We start from the raw sequence: 8,690 nt of genomic DNA, 5'->3' as shown, positions 1-8,690 counted from the left end.
AACAACTTATTTCTACCCAGAGTAGAAGAAAGGAAGATGGCTCGGGAGCAGGTAATCGAGTTTTACACAAATGCAACCTTTACACACACCACTGTGACCAGCACTGTGCTTGGAGTGCATTTTACTCTTACTGCTCAAGTGTTAAGTGAAATCTTACATATACCCTCGGAAGGGTCGGCACATTATATGAAGGGATAATGGCCACCACTCACCGACATTGCTAAAACTTTGGAAATCACCAATAAGATATCAAATAATCCAAATGTTGTGAGGTCTAGGAGAGTACAGAAAAAGGAAATGATTAAACTGCACCAGTTGTACTTTGAAATAGTCCGCAAAATGATCCTTTTGAGGAGCCAAGGAAGAGGTGGAGCCAGTTGTCTGGATATGGTATTGATCGAACAGATAGACACTGGGGCTCCAATAAATCTACCCAGCCTCATGATTCAACATATGACTAGAATTGCTCAAAAGGGTAACAAGGAATATGCACCTGTATACGGGTTTTGGTTGGTAGACATATTTGAGTACTTCTAAGTACCAGTTAAGGTGTGGCAGTATCATAACACAAAAGATGTTATTGGAATCAAGGAATAAGTTACACCACCTAATCTAGAGGGAGGAGACGAGATTGAACGACAAAACTTACTGTATCAAATTGCAACCAAAGAAGTTGAGATTACTGCCCTTAAGAGATGTCATCAAGAAGAATTGGACAAACTTCATATTGAGTATGGATTGGAGCAACAAGAGCTGAATAATCGTATTGAAGGCTTACAACAGGCTTTGGATAAGGAAAGGGAAGAAAATACCAGTGATATTCAGAAACTACTCAAATTTCTTACCCAAGATCCTGTGTCCTCTTCTAAACCTCCCTCCTAGCTCAAAATTGAAGTTGCCTAGTTTTACTCGCACAGTCAGAGTCTTCTTAGAATGACCTGTTTTACTGCTATTTGAACTATGAACTTATGATACATGTGTGTAATGCCATTGCCTTGCCGATGTTATATTGTGTGTGATGTTCTGTCTTGACACAAGTATAGTTTGAGCATTCATCTTGATCCTAACTTAACTTTTTACTGATGCCAAAAGGGGGAAGATTAATGAACTGTGCTTACTTGATTTTTAACTCATGCTAACCTGGTTTACCTTGAGAAAAATGGGTGGAACAGTTGCTTAAAAGATAAGTTAAGACAGGTGTTTGTCATCTTCACAAAGGGAGAATTTGTTAGCGTATAGCCATGTATGAAGTTTTGATGACTGACAAAGTGACAAAGTGAAATTACAATGTAAAGAAAACCAGGTCTAGATACATGTGATAATTGACAAAGCAATTAAACAAAGCAGTGGTTCCAGACAAAGTAAAAGGCCTGAAATAACATACAACATAAGATGAATAAAACAGGTCCATAGACATGTTCCTTTGCTAAGAGGCTTCAGAAAAGAGCATATACATGAATCCAGTTTTTAAACATGTTTGCCAATGCAAGATAAGTGCAATGGTGAAAGCACAGGGAAAATGGAACTAGTCAAAACACATATTCCATTACAGAGACAGATGCAGACAAGTACCAGAGCAAAGGAGATGAGAATGACTCAAGTCCCAAAGCAATTCAGTAGAAGAATATAACAAGCATGAAAATATGTTCTATCACAAAGAGTCACCAGGTGCAGTTGATGAACGGCTGAGAAGAGATCATGAAGTAGAAAATGGGAAGATGACTCAGACAAAGTATTTTGTTCAAAGTAAATAGAGTTGCAGACAAACATATGAACCAGACCTGCAAACATGTTCCAACACAGAGCAAGAACCTAATCAGAGTCACAGAGTGAGACAAGGCTGAAGACATGATTTATTCAAGCAATGAATAAATCTGAATGTAGAAGAAGACAGACGTGAGAGCAACACATGATCAATGAAATAGGTCTGTCAACATGTTTCATCATCCATCACAAAAGCAGGTTCAAGATAAAGTTGCAGGATTGAATGAGAAGGTGATGATGAAACAGTTTGTGAACATGTTCTACCTCAGACAGTGCAGAGATTCCGAGGCAAATGAACCAGGTGGATGAAATAGGTTCATCAATATGTTCCAGCGCAAGTCCTACAGCAACTAGGATTTGCAGATTTATGGTAAAGACCTGGCGATCAGGTATGCAGATTTCCTTGCCATTTTTGTTGGGATTAGTAAGAATGCTACAAGAACAAGAAGCGGACTCAACAAGGAAAGAATCCAAATACAACACAAACTCTAACATCTCATGGGCCTACTCGAATTGGGTTTAGTGTTTGCTGACTTGCTGTGCACTCAATGTTATAAATATCCAAGTCTTACCAAGAAGAAGTTTTGCGCACCCATAAAGAGAGAATTCAGAATATTGAGCGATCAAAAGATATATCAAGAATATTCAAGAATCCAGGCGTGCATCCCTAGTACGAGAAGACGATTGAAGAAGTTATAGAATAAAGTTTATACTTGCAGTCCTTTAGTCTAGAAAACTTGTATTAGGTTGGGCTATCAAGTTCTACTTTATCTGCTTTATTAGAAGCAGTCAAGTTAGTACAAAAACGTTATAAATTCAATTTCAAGTTGGGGATCAACTTGAAGGTTGCTTACTAGTCTGGGGAGATTAGTGAGATTAGTTCCTAAGTTACAGGGATTGTAACTTGAATTTGCAGAGGCTCATCTTAGTAGTGTAGTTTTGGGGAAAATCCTACAGAGGTGTAGGTCATGGTTTTTATCGTCTTTGTGAGCCGGGTGGTTTCCACATAAAAATCATTGAGTTCTTTACTTACCTGAGCCGAGTGGTTTCCACATAAAAATCATTGAGTTCTTTACTTACCTGAGCCGAGTGGTTTCCATACAAAAATCATTGAGTTCTTTACTTACCTGCTGTTTATATTTTGCAAGATGCTAGCAAAGAACAGGTAGAGTAACATGTTCCATCCTATAGGCGAAAATTGAATACGACATAAGATAGGAAGTAGGTCGTGCAAAAACAACACCGGCTAGCTACCAGATTTCAGATTTGCATATCAAAGATGTTAGACTTCAGAGGTGATTTTTGAATTTATGTTTACGTAGCTGATCTTTTGTAAATGTGAAATTGTTTTCAACCAAGCTAAGCTACTCAAAAATACCACTACAGCTGTCCTCATATCATTCACATATCTTTCATTGCATTAATTTGATCTTCCAAACTCCTCTCCATGTTTTATTTATGTCAGTTTAGATTTGTGAAAATAGTTCAATCCAGTACAATAAACAAAAGTTAATGCATGCTAGCTGGCTGGATTATAGAGTATAGGTGTGTTGATAGAGATGAAGATAGCAGCTTAGTTCCTTAACTTAGCAAACAAAGGAAATGAAAAATACGCTCATCTGTTCATTGGGCTATATGTGTTCGGACCGGACAACAGCTCAGAAATTAGGCCAGTCATTATTTGTTATGTCTGCCACAAGTTTAAGTCGTAGAGGACCAAGCAGTAAATATATTTTCTGTTCAATTTTTTTTATTTATATAGAGTTGTAGTTGTATTTATATTGTACATAGTGAATGCTTATCATCTCAAGTAGTTTCATTAGGAGTCTATCTATTAGAGATAGAGTCTTGTTAGAACTCTTAGTTTAGGCTGCCTTGGTGTATATATGTACAGCATACGCTGCTTTGTAAAACACACAGTAAATAAAAGAAAATTTTCCTAAGTTCCTTTTTTTTTCTTTCATGGTATCAAGAGCAACAACTTGATTATCGATCCTTTCACTTTTTCAAATATCCTTCACCATGGCAGAGACAAAAACTGAAGGTGCTACTTCTAAAGCACTTGAACAAACCTCTTCCAAAATGGTTGATGCAAGCCATCCCTACTTCCTCACTTCCTCGGATTCACCTGGAATGAATCTAATTAACATTACCTTTGATGGTACAAGCTATGGGAATTGGAAAAGGGGTGTGCTAATATCACTTTCTGCTAAAAATAAATTAGGATTTATCAATGGAGGGTGTAAAAGGCCAGCAGAGGACACACCTTTGTTTGAGCAATGGAGAAGGTACAATGACATGGTGTTGGCCTGGCTGCTGAATTCCCTTGGCAAAGAAATTGCAGAAAGTGTAATTTATTCTCAAACTGCTGAAGATCTCTGGAGTGAACTCGAACAGAGATATGGACAGACCAATGGCACAAAGATATTTCAATTACTGAGAGAACTTAACAACATCTCTCAGGGAACCAGTGACGTGGTTGGATACTTCACCAAGCTCAAAAGGATCTGGGATCAAACAAAGGTACCCAATACTTTTATGACATGTAGTTGTGATTGCAATTGTGGTGCAAAAACACACAATGCAAAAATGAATGAGGATCAACAATTAATTCAGTTCCTTATGGGACTGAACGAAAACTATTCTGGCATAAGGGGAAATATTCTCATGATGAAACCCCTTCCTACCACAGCACAGGCATATTCAATTATATTGCATGAGGAAACTCAAAGAGAGGTACAATCTGGAAATCAGGTTAATAGTAGCAATGATTCTACTGCTTTTAATGTGAATGGACAAAAATGGAACACTTACAAAGGCAACAATGAGTACAAAGGAAATAATCAGATATCTAATCAGTACACTAACACAGATATGAAAAGAAACAACATTTTTTGCTCTTATTGTAAGAAACAGGAACATGTAAAGGAGAAGTGCTACAAGTTGGTTGGTTATCCACCATCCTTCAAGTTCACTAAACCTAGGAGGACTTCTGGAAATAGCTAGGCCAATGCAGGGATCATAGAGGAAGGAAGTATAACACAACCTGCTGAAAACTTCATGCCTGGAACCATGAATCCACAAGGGTTCTCAAATGACCAATGTGAGAAACTGATTCAAATGCTACAATCTGTGCAAGCCGGAAATTCCAATGCTTCAAGTTCTGAGGCTAACGCTAGTGCCAACTGTGTGGGTAAATGCTCAATCTCTGATGCTTTTAATTGTTGCTTTACTACCCTTGGTCCAAATATTTGGATAATAGATTCGGGGGCATCACAACATATGACTCATGATAAAAACCTTTTGCATAACATCCAACAATTAGACAATCCCATTCTAGTAAAGCTACCAAATTCTTATAGAGTAAAGGTTTTCAGCTTTGGCTCCATAATTTTAAATTCTGACATTGAATTGCACAATGTCCTTTATGTACCTTCTTTCAAACACAATCTATTTTCAATCAACCAACTATGTAGACAGCTTGACTGTGATGTGATTTTTAACAAATATGCTTGCAAATTACAGGTCCTTTCCCTGAAGATGCGCGTGGTGTTTGGTAGAGCAATTGGTGGCCAAAATGTACTGGATGAAAATTGCACCAAGTCCCAAGTTTCTGAGTCTTTTTCAGTATCTGTTTAGTCTTTTTTTCCAAGAATAACGTTAAGTCTTTGAATGTAGGTTCTAGTAATCAGTTTTTACCATTTTCTGAGTCATTTCGGTCCACTGTAAATGGAGATTCTCCATCTCAGTCCAATTCCAGTATCAATAAAATTACAATTTCTAATGTTCCTACTTCTACAAAGCTTTGGCATTTTCGCTTAGGACATTTACCTTATCATGCTATGAGAAATATCAAAGGACTGAAAATAGCATCCAAAGAAAAACATGATTTCCCATGTGAGATTTGCCCTATGGCTAGACAAGCAAAACTACCTTTCCCAACAAGCAGTATTTCTGCGAAATAGATATTTGAATTAATACACATAGATACCTGGGGGCCCTATAATGTACCAACATACAAAGGAGAAAGATATTTTCTCACAATTGTAGACGACTTCTCTAGAGCTACATGGACTTATCTTTTACTCACAAAATCAAGTGCTTTTCCCATTTTGAAGTCATTTTTATCTCTAGTTGAAAGACAATTCTCTGCAAAAGTCAAGATAGTTAGGTCTAACAATGCCTGTGAATTGGGAACAGGGATAAACCACTTAAATTTTTTCTCTTCTAAAGGTATAATACATCAAACCTCATGTGTTGGTACACCACAGCAAAATGGGGTGGTAGAACGAAAGCACAAGCACTTATTAAAAACATGTAAGGCTTTACTATATCAATCACACCTACCAAAGAAGTTTTGGGGTGATTGCCTCTTAACTGCAACCTATTTGATCAATCGATTTCCCTCTAAGGTACTACACAACAAGTCCCCTTTTCAAGTATTGTTTGGAAAGTCACCAAAATATTCTAACCTCAAGCCTTTTGGATGTTTGTGTTTTGTTTCCACACTAACAAGAAATCGTGACAAACTAATGCCTAGAGCCTTACCACGAGTTTTTCTAGGATATCCATTTGCTCAAAAAGTATATAAAGTTTTGAATCTCCAGACAAATCAAGTTATGATATCCAGAGATGTAAAGTTCTCTGAATCCATTTTTCCCTTTTCTCACTCCATGTCTATGTCAAAACTATTTCCAGCACTCTTTCCTTCTATAAACAAGGCTTCACCCTTGTTTTCTTCCCATCAGGACCTCATTTTAAGTCCTCAAATGTCACCAGAAGACACAAATTATACAACACCTACTGATACTCAACCTAACAGTACACCTGTTACCCTTACAATAGTTGAAGAAGATCCAGTACAGGCACCACGCAGATCTAACAGACAACATCACTCTCCTTCTTATCTTTCTGATTATGTATGTGATGCAGCTTATTCAGTTATTTCTCCAAATCCACCATTAATACCTTTTCATTCATACTCTTTTAATGTTCTTTCACAACAAAGCAAACAGATTGTTAATTCCATATGCAACATTACTGAGCCTAATTCTTACAAGAGGCAGCATTACACCCACGTTGGCAAGTTGCAATGGATAAAGAACTTGAGGCATTGGATTCCAATAGAACATGGGATGTGGTTAAGATCCCTCCTGCAAAGAAAGCACTTCCCTGTAAATGGGTATACAAAGTAAAGGTAAAATCAGATGGAACATTAGAACGTCTAAAAGCGAGGTTAGTAATAAGGGGGGATATACAAAGAGAAGGTATAGACTATACCGAGACGTTTTCACCAGTTGTGAAAATGACGACTATCCGGTGTATATTAAGCATTGCAATAAAGAAAGGATGGAACTTGTATCAGCTTGACGTCAACAACGCCTTCCTCCATGGTGATTTAAATGAGGAAGTATTTATGAAATTTCCACCGAGGGTTATTCCACCATCTCCTTCTCATGTATGTCGACTTCGTAAGTCGCTTTATGGGCTCAAACAGGCTTCTCGTCAGTGGTACGCCCGACTCTCTTCTGCCTTGGGTTCTAGAGGTTTTACTTCATCTCTTAATGACTATTCTTTATTCTTCAAATCCTCTGGAACTTTTATTACTGTCATTGCCGTATATGTCGATGATATCCTAATAACAGGGAACCACGAAGAAGAAATCAGTGAGATGAAATTATTTCTTGACTCGGAATTTTGCATCAAAGATTTAGGAAAGGTGAGTTATTTCTTAGGAATGGAAATTTTACATGAACCTGGTAGGCTTGTTGTGACTCAGAGAAAGTTCGCCATTGATCTTCTGTCCGAATATGACTCTCTTGAGCATCGAACTGTTTTTACACCCCTCAATCCGACACTCAAGCTATCTTCTGACTGTGGCGAGCCTCTACCTGATCCGACCATTTACAAATGGCTGCTCGGCAAGCTGAATTTTCTCACACATACTCACCCGGATTTGTCTTATGCTGTACAAACCTTGAGCCAATATATGCAGAATCCAAAACAGGGCCATCTCCAGGCAGCGTTCCATACGCTTAGATATATCAGAAATGATCCCGGATTGGGGATTTTCTTATCCGCTGCACCTTGTTTTCAGCTTCTAGGATTTTGTGATGCCGATTGGGCTTCTTGCTCTGATTCTCGATGCTCCGTGAGTGGTTTCTATTTGACGATGGGTGACTCTCCACTCTCTTGGAAATCAAAGAAACAACAAGTTGTTTCCCTTTCATCAGATAAGGCCGAGTATTGGTCTCTTCGCCGTTTGGTTGCAGAAATTTCATGGGTAGTTCGTCTCCTCAGTGACCTGTCTGTTACATTGTCTCTTCCTGTTAATGTGAACTGTGATAACCAACTGCAATTCACATAGCAAAGAACCCAGTATTTCACGAACGCACCAAACATATTTGTCATTTCGTGAGGGAAAAATTACTTGATGGCCTTATCTCTTTATCTTTTGTGCCTTCTTCTTCACAAATTGCAGATATCTTCACCAAAGCATTAGCTGGTCCACTTCATCTTCATTTCTTAGGCAAGTTGGAAGTCCGAGCCCCCGGATCCCACTTGAGGGGGGGTGTTGACAGAGATGAAGATAGCAGCTCAGTTCCTTGACTTAGCAAACAAAGGAGATGAAAAATACGCTCATCTGTTCATTGGGCTATATGTGTTTGGACCGGACAGCAGCTCAGAAATTGGGCCAGTCATTATTTGTTATGTCTGCCACAAGTTTAAGTCGTACAGGACCAAGTAGTAAATATATTTGTAAAATTTTCACAAACAGCTACCTTTTAGCTCCTTCTAACAACCTATAACTACATATTCTATATTTACAATTTGTAGCTAGATGACTCTGTATTTTAGCTAGTAGTCGGGTATACCAAAATATAGTATAAATATAGCGGAAATACAGACGCGATGCTAACTGAAAG

General features: G+C 38.1%; 1 long non-coding RNA gene across 2 annotated transcripts; it reads right to left on the bottom strand.

Moving 5' to 3' along the window:
• Nucleotides 1-3,562: 3,562 nt before the first annotated feature.
• LOC132613548 (uncharacterized) lies at nt 3,563-8,449 on the bottom strand. Of its 2 annotated transcripts, none has more exons than XR_009572002.1 (5): nt 7,521-8,449; nt 7,045-7,399; nt 4,811-6,936; nt 4,031-4,271; nt 3,563-3,892 (listed from the first exon to the last, which is right to left on the bottom strand). It is a non-coding gene; the product is annotated as an uncharacterized LOC132613548 (long non-coding RNA). The 2 variants fall into 2 exon arrangements; XR_009572003.1 differs by having other exon boundaries at nt 4,811-6,917.
• Between the last annotated feature and the right edge of the window lie 241 nt (nt 8,450-8,690).

The sequence above is a fragment of the Lycium barbarum genome, chromosome 10 (genome assembly GCF_019175385.1).
Source record: "Lycium barbarum isolate Lr01 chromosome 10, ASM1917538v2, whole genome shotgun sequence".
NCBI classification, from domain to species: Eukaryota; Viridiplantae; Streptophyta; class Magnoliopsida; order Solanales; family Solanaceae; genus Lycium; species Lycium barbarum.
Note: the sequence above shows the minus strand (reverse complement) of the source record. Positions and strands in the feature narration are given on the sequence as shown.